The following is a 14,405-nucleotide window of genomic DNA, read 5'->3' on the forward strand; positions in this document are numbered from 1 at the left end:
AATACTCATATTCATAATAAAATATGTTCTTTGAAGCAAATAATGAGAAACAGTATAAATTTAGGCTTTTGGTAGGCATAAAAGGTGTTTTTGTACTTTTCTTATAACTACTTGAACATCTGAGTATGTGAAATTTGCCTTCGAAAGTCCTGCAACGAGGCATCCCAGCCTTTATGCAGAGAGCCCTCAAATTCTTTGCCGAGGTCCGTTAGCCGACTAAGCAAGTTAAAAGTTCGAAGGTGCTTACCTGAAAGGTTTATAAGTTAGAACTAAGTTCAGATTATTTCACTGTCTAATATACGCTGCCGCCATTTACAAAGAAAGGCTACTTTGCCTTAAAGGTAAATTTAATAAAAGCAAAGAGGTATCTGGTCATTTTAATTTAATTATCTAACAGTAGTCACTCAGTTCCTTCGAAGCATTTTGCAATAAAATAAGAAGGAAAATTAAAGCATAGTCAAATAGAATAAAGGCTTTTTCAAATCCGAAACTACTGAATTTATTTCTTATCCACTTTTTAAAATACTTCCTTTTTACTTTGTACAACGAAGTAAAAAGGGGGGAGGCAATTCACTCTGCATCAAAATTTAAAGAAATGTGTTGGTGATTGCCTGTAGGTTAGAAATAGTATTTGGGGTAAAAGATTCTTTACGAATGAATAGTAATTGAGAATAAAACAGGGGCAATCCAAATTGTTTGCGATCTAATATATAGTTTAGCAATCTTTTACCGGAGTCCTCCAAAAATACTGATTTTTATACTTGAGGTGCTTAGTTTAATTTTAAATTGATATAAACTTTTAACATTGTTAAAATTTTAAAAAAGTGCTAGATTTGACACATAAGATTCTGAATTGATATACAAACTGGAATCCACTTTTTACTTTGTTCTGTGATCCTTCAAAAGTTCGCTTCTCAAAAATTACGTTTTTATATTCTTGATGTGGAACTTGAAAATTTTTAAAAGATAGGTATTTAATTATTATTGTTGTTGTTGTTGAAGAAGAGTAAAAGGAATACTGAATTGCAAGAAATAAATATACTTTCTCCATAAAATAAATCTTTCATTCAAACATTCTAACAAGCTTTTAATACTCTGATTTTAGCGTATGGAACCTTTCAAATTTATTTATTATAAAAAAAGGCGAACGTAGAGGTAAGGAATGACAGAAACAAAATGTTTAGTTAAAACTTCTAGAGAAACCAGTTCATTTGACGGATAGGAAAAAGACAGTACGCCTTTCGAGATGTCGGAAATAGGAAACTCGCAAGCAATGAAGTCTGAAGTGAACTTCAGTTAATCATAAATGGTTTCATAATTGATTGTGATTAGGCAAAGGATACGGAATACCAAATTTTTATTTTATTTTTTATTTTTAAAAGCGCGTTCCTTCAAATTAGAACAAATATTTCTGTCGCAAATAAAATACGCTATCTATTTCTTTGAGCATTTTTAATTTATTCAAGTATGAATATTTTAAAGACAATTTTATTGATATTAATGTTGAAAAGGGCGATATACTTGAAAAAACTCCACAAAAATTTATACTCAAGAAAAATAATTTGGTGCAAGAAAAGGAATTTTTGCTTTTTTTAATTTAAAAAATTAAATTTAAAAAAGAGAATTATGATTTAAAAAAATGAGTTAAAAGAAATTGTTTCTCTGTCTTTTTCTGTTTGGACAACATTCTTGTTAAGTATGAATTATCAAAGAAGGATAAGAAATTTTATTTTGAAAAAAAGATCTTTAACTTTTGGCCCGTTATTTAAAAATAATCTCGAATAAACTGTTTAGCTGCAATGGTACAAGGCAAACCAGATTTTTAGTTCTTTCGCTAATAGACATTCGAGGTAAGTGGAATAGGAAGATAACATTTAGACGTATTAGATATAACTAAGATGTAAAATTGTACATACGGTTAGGTACATATTTGGATACAAATGCTAATTAGACAATTGGCTTTAAAGCCATCCACTAGATTGATAGAGAAATATTAATTGTGCCAAAGAAATAGCTTTCTTTTGGTAACAGTATTATATACTGCTTCCTGAATTTACGCAAAATATGAATCTTATTTCTTACACTGTACTCTATACTTGCTGTATTATTGCAGAGTGCTGAAAAGTAAAATTACCGCTGGTACAAAGTAGTTTAAGATGTTCCCCACAAAGTTAACCCAAAAAAGGTCAAAATAATGTAATTAGTAAATCAAATAAAAATTTGAGACTAATTCATAAACAACAAATTTGATAAATAAGATATTGTTTTCTGATAAAGTAAATGTTTAGCTACTTAATCGAACACGGGAAAACACGCAAGGAATATCCTGCCTAAAGCAGGAATGCTTTCTTGGAGGACTTTTTATGACAAACGAGTTTATACTCACGCTAGACCCAGAGAAAAACACCCGAGCAGTCAGGCTGCCAAATTTTCAGTTCATGTCAGACTATTGGAATTTACCGGTCTTGACCACTTTGTCATTTGTGGGCGGAAGCCATCGAATAAATTTCTGTAAATATGCTCGGGATCACGCATAACAGAATCTCGAAACCAAAAATAATAACACATACTGTGTGAAACCTGCGAGACTATCTTCTGAATATAAAACAATCGCTTATAAAAAGTACTGCGCAAATCAAGGAACCAGTGTAATTTATCTGAGAAATAATGCTTTCTGAGAAATAGGTGTATTTAATTATGACAAAGCACCCTAGGGCTATCTGTCTAAGAGGAGGGATGCCTTCGTGGAGGACTTTCTAAGGGAAACTGGCTCGTATACACGTTACACATGGGGAAAACCACGAAAACGCCCATTTCTGAGAAATAAAGATGAGATATGGGAAGTGCTCTTTTGAAACTTCTTCCGCTGCGGTGACTCATCGAATGACATGGAACAGACAGTCCACATGTTGCAAGCGCTGCAGTCAGGGATGCACCGCGTGAGTGTGCAGGGCCTGACTAGATGAGACTCCATTTCAGAAGGTAAATCGGTGCCGAAGAGTCCTTAAGCCTTCCCAGAGGACGCCTTTTACTATAATATTAGCACAAGGAAAATAACGTATTTACATTAATATTTTGATACATTTAATGCTCCACTACGTCTGTATTAGAGGTGGACAATCCGCTCTGGAATTGATTCAAAGAACCGTTTAGCTTTACTGAGCGGGTGAGCTCCGACCCAGCGTAAACGGAGTCATTCTTTGAAAGTTGACGGACAGCTCTTGTTGGGAAGCGTGCCAAAAATTTGATTCCTCTTATGTCAACACTAACATTCTTTCTTTTATTATTTACCGGAAGCGTCTCTGACCTTTTTTTATGTATGTGTTATATGTATATACGTGTGCTATCTAATATTTAAAAAACAAAACATTAAATAAACAGTCGCATCTCAGCGAAACTGACTAACCCTGTTTGCAAATGGGTGGAGTTCCCCCCCCCCCATCTGGGAGTGCGAGGAACTGTTTTAAGTACGTAGATCGTAGTTGCTCAATTTCCTCCTCGGACTCCCAGATCTCATCGCTCTGGCACTGCTTCTCTGGTGCAGATTTGAGTCGTTCGGAGTTTTCATTATTCGCTCTTTTCATCGCTTCTTCTATAGCCGCGGATCTGATTACTACAGAGTCTTCATTATTCCCTCTTTTCATCGCTTCTTCTATATAGCCGCGGATCTGGTTACTACGGAGTCTTCATTATTCTCTTTTTTCATCGCTTCTTCTATAGCCGCGGATCTAATTACTACGGAGTCTTCATTTATTCGCTCTTTTCATCGTTCCGCCGCTCTTGCTCTAGTAGCAAATCTGGCTCCTGGGGAGCCTTAATTATTTGCTCTTTTCACTTCCTCGGAACGTTTACTCTGAGCTTCATTTGATTCTTCGAAAATTGTCTCATAATGTAGCTATGTATATTAGGTATTACCTTATTTTTATACAATATTATTATTACATTTATATAAAATAATAAATCATATTTTTACTTATTTACTTATTTTACTAACTTTTGTAATCAAGCGTTGTGAATTTCTCTTTAATATTCTTTAGAATAAATATATATTTATAAATATAAATTTTTCCATCTAATGTATTTTTTCAAGGTTGCAGAACAAATGTCGATACTACCGCATAGAAAAACATCGAGAAAAAGAACTGATCGTTGAAAAGAACTGATTCACTTCAGTGAGCGAACGGTTCTAATGTGATCCCTTAAAGGAGCGGTTTTGTCCCAAGGTCCGTACAGTGAAACGGTGTACGGTTTCACTGTACGGACCTTGGTTTTGTCCATCTCTAGTCTGTATTCCAGATGGCCTCCCGTAAAGACCAGTAACGAATAAAGTGAGGAATGTACGTTAGCTTCCCGGATAATGAGGCAGAAATCATCAAAAATACCCGCAATTAATTTATTTAAATAAAACATTTTTTTGGTACTAAGACGAAATTAAAAAGCACTAGAGACGTCATTTAACTGAGATCCGAAACTAGCTTTGTCCGACACTACTACTGACCACTACGTAATTCGGTAATGTACTAAATAATAGTAAATTTTTATTTTTTATTTTTTTATATTTTAATTCATAAAAATATAAATTAAAAAAATTAAAAAAACTACTACACAGTTTGCCCAGCCTGAATAATAAGGCGGTAAAAATAAACAGCAACATGCTGTAAGTTTCGGCAAACGATTAGCATAAATTCAGCAACCGATTAGCCGCTTTGTTCTAATATATCGTTTCATGAGAAATGTGTAATAGGAAGTTTAAACAAATCATTACATCTATATCTAAATGTCGATAAGTGATTTTTTAATGACAAGCAGGAAAGAAGCACTAGACAATCCGCTTAATTAAATTAATATTATTTTGACACATTTAACACCTCATTAGAACTAGCATATTTAAAACGGTTTGAACTGTTCTGATCCGCATAGTGGTTTGTGCTGCTCTGTTGTTCGTTGGGCTTGGGTTCGAATCCTGAAAAAGGCATGAATGTTTGCAAATATATTGTATCCGTGTGGCATGGAGACATTTGTTGCTCAATAGTTTGTCTATATGCATTATCACTTGACTATGACAATGATGATTTGACTATGATTATCACTTGAATCTACTTAACGCATTCCAGTGTTAGACGCAATCTTGCGCTCCTTTCCAGGATAAAATTCGCAGGTTTGTTTCTGATTAGTTCAGATACGTGAGATAAGCAATAACAACAAAACGGTTTGACAACAAAATTTTAAATGTCATCAAGTGATAAATGTTCAACTTCCTTAACTCATCAAACATTACAGGGAACTCAGAATAATTTATACAGTATTTAGTTTGTCAAGTTATAATTCATATAGACCATCTGTCTATATGCATTATCACTTGACTATGACAATGATGATTTGACTATGATTATCACTTGAATCTACTTAACGATGATAACATCAGCTTAACTCTTCATAAATTTGATTCCATAGTTAACAGAGTATTTGTATTTTATACAAACATCATAAAAATGAGTTTTGGTCTTTATTTAGGTGACAGAACACAGTATGAAATTATTCGCATTATTTCTGAACGTATTAAAATAAAAATACAGACATAATTGAAGAGTCGAAATACTATTAATTAAAAAAAAAGTTGAAACTCAATATCTCTCTCTAAGATCATCACCAACGGTTCTAGACGTTTTTGGTCTTCTGTGGAGATGGTCGTCTTTGAAGGGTGATGTTCAATAATAGCGTTTTTTTATGTTCTCATAAATACTTGTCACGTTCGGAAGTGTCTGTTTTAGAGAGGTTTTTGCCAGAAGAGAGTTCACGCTATGTGGCTTATGTTAAGTCTATAAGGTATTTTTCCCACCTTCTTAGCATGCCTTCGTAGTGTAGCGGTCAGCAAGCTCGACGCGTATTCGAGAGGTCCGTGGTTCGAGTCTCGGCGAGGGCATTGCTCATTCTTCACATCTCCTGCTTCGAAATAACCTAATGTCTCTACAAGTCTACGGAAAGATTAGAAGATTTGAGGTCAACTGTAATGTAGGATGGCAGTAACATGAATTTCATCTATGACATGCTGACAGCCTAAATACTTGGATACAGCTGTTCGTTACAGATGTTATAAGTAAATAACATTTTGTTCTAGAAGTGATTATTCATGAAGAAGAGATCAGTACTTATCAGGCCTGAGAATCCCATGTATAGGAAAGTTAGAAAATAGAACGAACTGAAATGGTTATATAATTAAGCTTTTAAAAATACTGTAAATATTATAATCACTTTCATCGTTAAGCTATTAGCCGCAGATTAACTTAATACGAATTTTTAATCATACTACAGTCTGTCAATTCGTTAAGGCATTTAATTGGAATTGTTTGGGAGGCAATAATTAGCCTAACCTAGTCATAAAATTCTAAGCAAGTAGTTGCATTATAGTACTTACTATTAAAACAGCAAAAAGATACAAAATTCTCAGAAATTCTTGAATATTTCTTGAGATTTCTATCTGAACACGGTACTAGTTTTCGGGGATTATTCGAGTTTATTATAAATCACTTAAAATTAATGAATATTGATGCTTCAGAATTAACAAGTGTATGAGATTGGTGCTAATATGTGAGGTAAAAGCAATAATGGACAATAATGAACTTACGCAAAAATTCTTTGAGATAAATTCAAATTTTTTTTTTTTATTCCAGATACTGCTGTTTCAATAAATTTTGTAGTTAATAATGCAACTGGGACTTCATTTACCAGTTAAAACATCATATCAAGCATATCAAGCTGTGTTAAAACAGCATATCAAGTATGAAACAGTTTGATGTTAATATTAAATGAGAAAGTAGAATTGAAACAATAAGATTGTTAAAATACAACATCTGGGAAATTCATTTGGCTCTTTTATCTTTTAGGGGAAAAAAAATCTGATAGCTTTCAGATTATGTATTACTGCCCAAAGGGCGTTTTTTTTTTTTTTTTTCATTTACACATACATACTCATCCGGAGCATTTGAGCTACCGGCCGTCTGATCAAAAAAAAATTATTTAAAAACTGCATATCTTTAGAATTTCTGACACACAATCTTGCGCGGTGGAGATAATTTTTTTTTGGGGGTGGGGGTTAATTTCTTTAAGTGTAATACATCGCGATAATATTTGGTGGCGACAATTTGAAAAGTGATACAACCGTTTATAGTGATTTGACGCAAAATGCCGTTTGAAGAGTAATATCCCTTTTAGGCTAATTCCCTTTGACTAAAAAGATTCTTATTACTGATTTTGGAATGCAGACCGATAGCTCAACTTACATTTTACATCTGTTTGCTTCATTAATGAACCCGGGGTTCGAGTGGGGTCAACCCCAGTACTCTGGCTGAGATCTGTACTTAGACAGACTCAGCTCCTGGGCTAAATATGTTGCCTTCAAACGACAACAGCCATTGAGCCATTTACTATTCGGTGGTCCGTTCAGGATCGGCAGACACCGGACGGGTATTGTCACGTTCGTCTCAGGCTGATTTGTGTCGCTACATCGCACTATTAGATACGCTCCAGAGTTGGGGTAATAATCACGTATGGACTTCGAGCCTGGATCAGAGCCCATTTCTGGCTTCTTGCTTCATTTATACTAGGTACAACACATAAATTGTCATAATATTTTTAAAATATGGCAGTCATTTCAAAGGATTTAAAGAAATGATGATGGTTTTGCTTCTACAATGGCGGTGGTAAACTACCTAAATATCGATCATCTTTTTCCAGGAATTTGAAAGAGAACAAAAAATATTGGAATTGGAAGTACAAGTAATTTGAATGGGAAGTACTAGAAAAGCGTATAAAAGATACATAGAATAAAAATTAAAACCCTAGTTATTTTCCTAATATTTTAAACACCGCACTACTGTCACTTACAGAAAAATTTGTGCAAATGGAATAAGTCAGGAACAACTTAATTATAAAAGGAAATTAAAAGAATGGGGTAATAAGTATTTTATTTTAATACAGAAAATATATATACAGTGTTATCAAAAGAAATTTCCCCGGTATATGAACACTTGACGGTCTATCCATTCAACCAATTGAAATGAAATTTCAGATATTGTTATTTGAAAGGATGCGCTCGAAATTATGATGATTTGAAAAACCATAAATAGTAGTCGAATGATACACGTATGAAGAAAATTGCCAGCACAAAACATTAGAAGAAGAGCATTGTAAGATACCATTGACAATACAAGACAGGAGAGGGGGGGGAAACTCCTGTTAGCATTATGTTTTCAGCGTGTCCACTTTCGCAGATGATAACGCATTGCGTGCAAGAAATTATTAACAACAATGACGAACGTAACATTACAGTAGGAATCTATATAACTTCGAGTTTTATAGCATCTTTCAATTTTGACAAATGTCGTGGATTTGGTGTGCACACCTTAGATTTCAGATAAAACCAGAACCAGAAATCAATCGAAGTGCGGTCGGGGGATCGCGGTGGCCACGAACCTGAGAAGTTACGAGAGATGATTCTATCTTCAAAGTGCTGTTGCAGCACTTGAACACATATGGTGACGAGTGGAGGAACACCATCTTGCATCCATACAAAGTCATTAATCACATTTCACTGCTGCAATATGGAACTATGCAAATTTGAAACATTGTTGTATACCGAGTACTTGTGATGAAGCGCATTTTCATACTTGTGAAGTGGCCTGTTCGGAGAAGTACGGACCGAGCACGAAATTTGCTTGCAGTGCTTTTTCACACAGTCATTTGAGCACATTCTTCACACAGTCAATGTGACTGTGTGAAGAATGTGTAGTTTATGTGTAGTTATGCGGAGTTTTATGTGTGGAGAAATATGAAGTGTTTTATATCTTTACGGTTTTACTTTTTAAAGAACTAATTAAACTAGAAACGATACATATTGTTATGGTCTGAACTTGGCGAATTTGATGACACATTTGGCGAACATTGACGTAGTCTGTAACCTTCCTTGCGCCTGCTGTTTGCAGATGAACAGGTTTAGTGTCCGCGTGATTGAAAGAAGCGAATGTAGCATGAAATCACGTGACTAGGAAGCTAATGCCCAGCGAATGGCACAGGAACCGAGACAGCAAAAACATGAGAGCACAAAAACCTACAATTAGGTGAAAATCGAACTTTCTGCCTCAAATGAGGCTTAGATTTTGTTATATCATTTTGATGGCGAAATTTCAAGGGTTTTTCTCTCGAGCGCAGTTAAAAGCAACACTAAAAGACAGTAAAATGTGGATCTTCGGTTATTCAATATTTCTGTTCACATGAGATCTGAATTAACCTAAATTTCCAGAAATGAAGTACATTTACGATCACAATATACTTACATATATTTAAGATCCCAATATACTTACATTATACGCTGTTTAAACTCACTACAACACAAAATCCACTACATCTTCTTATTATGTTAGATTAATTTAGTTCTCATAATAATAATAATAATAACCAGGCGAGTTTTCTTATACGTTTTCATTTTATTTGTTCTGTTAAACTTAGCATTATTTTATTTTATATAGTCGATCAAACGCTTTTCAAGTTAAATTTTATTTAATTATTCATACCGCACAGAGCAACTGATTAAATAATAGTAATTCCCCATGTATAAGGTGAATACGAGTTAGTTTTGTTTAGAATGTCTTTCACAAAAGCATCCTTGAGTGCTTTACCATAATCAAACAAACAAATCGAATCAAACCGAAGTAGTTTTGCTCTGAAAGTCCTCTAAGTAAGTTTATCTTGGTTTATTTAATTACGGCCAAACGTTCTGAACGTTTTCGCGTAGGACTTTCTAAGGAAAACTGGCTCATATCCACGTTACACATTGGGAAAGCCACGAAAACGCCCAATGCAGACTGCCCTTCGCCTGGGATCGAACTCAGGACAAACTGTCAACGTTCAGCGACTTCACCGCTTGCCCAACGGTGGGCTTCTGTAGGAAGGTATCTGTACACTTAGATAATTCTCGATTGCTTTCCTGTAATTAATTCTTGTAAACAAACGAATGTTAAATACATAGTTTTTCGCTTTTTAAAAAATAAACCGCTTGAGCTATAAGCTAAAATGGTTATCATAAAAAAGACAAAATATGTAATGATTTTAATGACTCCAGCTAATTTAATTTCATAAAAATATTTAATATTTCTAACTAGAGATCTCACGATTTAAATGCACTTTTATTTAAATCAGAATAAAAAGTAGTAAAAATATTCTTAAGAACTATGTTTATTGCTTTTAAACCGCATGGCATGTTAATCAATAACATACATATTAAATGTGAAAGTTAGAAAATGTGTTACACTTTACCGAAGGACAACAAATTGCCGGGGGGGGGACGAGACAATGGTTTTTAATTATCGCTTTTAAATAGCGTTTGTTATTGAATAAAACTGTGCTTACCATTGTTCTTCGAACGCACTATTTGAAGGGAAAAAAATATATATAATCTAGAAAGCAGGCGCAATCTGTCGATAGTCTTACTCGCATATTACATTTAGTGCACATTGTTTAGTCAGACAGAAAAGAGATAAGAAGAGGCCCACCAGTGGCCGACCGGTTAGGTTTATTAGATTACGGCAAAGCACTCGAGGGCTATCTGCCTTAAGGCAGGGATGCCTGGAAAACCATGAAAACACCCATGCAGCCAGCCCGTTCGCGGGATTCGAACCTCGGACCGAAGTACCAGTGTTCAGCGACGTTACCGCTCGGCCGACCGGTTAAGTCGCTGAATACTGGTATTTCGGTCCGGGGCTCGAATCACGGCGAACGGGTTGGCTGCATGGGCACCTTCGTGGCTTTCCCCATGTGTAACATGAATACAAGCCAGTTTCCCTTAAGAAGTCCTCCACGAAGATACCCCTTCCCTTAGGCATATAGCCCTCAAGTGCTTTGCCATAAAATAAACCAAACCAAACCAAACCGGAAAACAAAGAAATTCATGTCTCTACGTGAATGTATAACATTTCTGCACTGTTACAGTGTACTGTTTGTTACTATCGACTATTGTAGAGTCAAGAACTCCTTTGTGCGTTAGTGTATACCGCATAAGGAAGTAATTAATGTCAGTTTTCAGAACATTTCTCCTTTCTACAATTCATTACTTTATAAAATGAAATTTAAAATTAAACATGTTCATTGCTGCAAGCGAGAAAATTTAAGTGTAGTTCACAGTCAAGAAGAGCAGCGATATGAAGGTTAATAGACATAGATGACCATAAAATTAATTTTTATGCAGCTCAGCCCATTAAACATACGGATGAGAAAAGAGGAAAAAAAGTATCAAGTTAGAAAAAATCATATCGGGCAAAACAGAAAGGAAATGCAGTTTCTTATTTAAATTTTTCTACTTGATTTTTCAGTATTCATAGGCATAATCTTCCTGTAACTAAATACGCCTTCAGGACGCCTTTTTTACTTTGAAAATAAATTAGGTCATCTTTAGCAGGTTTAATTTTACACATGCAGTCCAGCGTAGGGGTTTAAAAAAGTTTAGAAAGACAACAACCTACGTTGACAATATTATTTCAGAACTATCTGTTTTGAAAAGAAAAACTTAAATGAGAGTAATTTATAATTTATCCGACGGCTGGATTATTGTAGCATTCGCCTGTTATTTAGGACGTTTTGTTTTTTCACAGACGTAGTCTAACCTTGTGGGTGATGTGTGGGAATTCGAGGTTTTTCAAACCAGGAAAAGGTAGCTGATTAGTTTCAAACGTTAAAAGAATGATTAATATTGTCAACACGCAACAGAGGAAAACTTTAACAATAACAAAGTGTCAAAGAAAAGTGTTTATGAAATTTTCTCCCAATTTTCATACATGTTAGGTATATTGAATGGGTATCGGTTATCAAATTCATTAACTTAGTTTGTGCGTTAGGCAATTAATCATTATAAAGCACACCATGGTTACCTGCCTTTATTTTAACTTCATAAATATTTCGTTTATTGTACTCCATCTTGATGCTATCATATATTTAATTTAAATCGAGCAAAATTCAATCTTAGTTTGACATTTTTTACAAAATCAGTGTCAGTCTAAGGTTAAATTTTTTAAAAATTTATATTTCGTACTGACATGACATGTTTCTTTTCAGCATAAAATTTGTAAAATTCAAACGAGCCTGTGCCACACGGGGAAAAAAAAAAAAAAAAAAAAAAAAAAAAAAAAAAAAAAAAAAACCTTTAATGTTAAATAAAAAACGAAATAAGCAAAATGGTTTTTCTTGAAACTCAGAAAATAATTTTCAGGCTGATTAAAAAATTAAACTTATAAATAAATTTGTAAACTGTTTAAACTTTAATGCCATAACTCTACCACATGCATTTAGAACTCATATGAAAATTAGTTTCAACATAAATCTGTCATAAACACGCTATAATGCTAACATAAGTTTACGTAGTTTTCAACTTATAAAAGGCCTAGTAATTGTAGAACCTAATAAAAATTTGGACTCCACACGGCCTAGCGAAGCTGCATATTTTGTTAACAGACATCTGAACTTATACCTCGACGGACATAATTTCCTTATCACAAACAGACGTCATTTTGGACAATGCCGTCTGGGTCACTGCACCCTTCAACATTGTTCAAGATTATCTTTATCTGATAATTTTACATCCTAAAATTTATATCTTTCTTGTCTGCAACTTGCACATTGTTTATGCTCGAATAATTATTATTAGCTTCAGAGTATCACATATACTGTCAAAAAACTTATTACAAAGAAACCATAAAAAAATTAACTTTATATTTGAATTTAATAAAAAAGTGGCTTAAAGTAAAATTTAGAATTTTACACAATCCTTCCATTTTTTCCCCGCTAATAATTCATTTTTTATCATTTTCTAACTTAGTTTTATAGTAAACTCCTTATTAATTACTTAAAGCATACAGATTTGCATTATACTAAATACTTTAAATATACAGTAAACCATCGATTTCATTTAAAATCATAAATTTAAAACAAAACGAATTGCGCTATAGCGTGTCAATTTTCTGCTCTGCACGTTGTCAAGTAGTAGCATTATTAACGAAATAATGCATTTTACAAGTTCAATGAAAAAAATCCTCTTGTCCTTCCGCAATGAAAAAGAGCGGCCCACTTTCTCCCTATCTGCATGCTGTGAGTTTATCCATCAACTAGAAATATTAGCTGTTTAGCACTGAATTTGGCGGAATTTTGTATTACGTTTTAGGCATTATTATTATTATTATTATGCAATTATTGTTAAGCAAAAACGAGTTTTCTGCTTCGAAGTTTACATTGTACTGTACATTTAAGTTTAATGTTTGTTTAAAGCTGGTTTATTTTAAAGACATCTATTCTTTTTTCTAAGCTTCTTTCAAAGTTCAGTATGATAATAAAGCTTTCTTGTCTTAATTATTTAGAAATTTGAAGCTTAACTGAAAATGAAACAAAGAGGCTTTTAAAGGGCGTAATTGAAACGATGTTTAGATTTTGATGGCCTTCTAAAAATTAAAAATTACTTTAAGGATTATGAAAATTAACGGGCAAATTCAGTATATAAGGTAAAAAAACGAGACATGCCCAAATTACACGAGGCAAGTTTTTAATTTCTTCAAGTGAACGAGTGAAATGGGTGGCAAAAATGAAGTTATGGGAAGTTAGTTTTCTAGAACTTCAAAAAACATAAGCATTTCAATATTGAAACGAAAACAGTTCAATGAAACTAGAAAAACTGACATAAAATTAAAAAAAAAAAAAAAAATATTGAAAATACCTGGGTCTTTTTCAAGAAGCAGCAGAAAATTTTTCTACAGAGCCGTGTATCTGAATTATATCTATGCTCCAACTTCTGACGGTGCAGCGAAAGATGCAAGTTTTTTTATTTCATTTTTGGTTTTGGCACGTGAAAGCTTTCATACACTCACAACATTTTACCGAAATATAACAGACTAGCCGCTATGCGACCAGCCTTCGTCTGGCTTTTAAATATACCGGAAAACAAACGTCCTCTCGACAAACTCGACAGATGCCGTATCTAAGTACCTCTCGACAAACGTCCAGTATCGAAGCGAAACATTAAATTTAAAAACAGCACAGAATTATTGCCTTCATTTTTTTGAGTGACAACAGTGCTGAGATCAGCAACAATAGCTACAGTGATATATCAGCAACAATGGGTGCGTGCCATCGCTTTGATGCGATTTCATCGAAAAACATAAAAAAAAAAAAAAAAAAAAAACCCTCATTCGAATTTTGAACAACTTTCGAGGTGCACTGGCTCTTGTCTAGATGCACCTCTACGTATCAAATTTCGTAGCCCTGGGTCTATTAGCTTACCCGCACCACAAATGAAAGTCACAGTCACACACACACAGACAGACTCTTCCTTATTTTATATGTAGAAATTATACCAAAATATACCGATTCTG

The sequence above is a fragment of the Stegodyphus dumicola genome, chromosome X2 (assembly GCF_044657685.1).
Source record: "Stegodyphus dumicola isolate Sdum_Otavi_A_Nest chromosome X2, ASM4465768v1".
In the NCBI taxonomy this organism is placed as follows: domain Eukaryota; kingdom Metazoa; phylum Arthropoda; class Arachnida; order Araneae; family Eresidae; genus Stegodyphus; species Stegodyphus dumicola.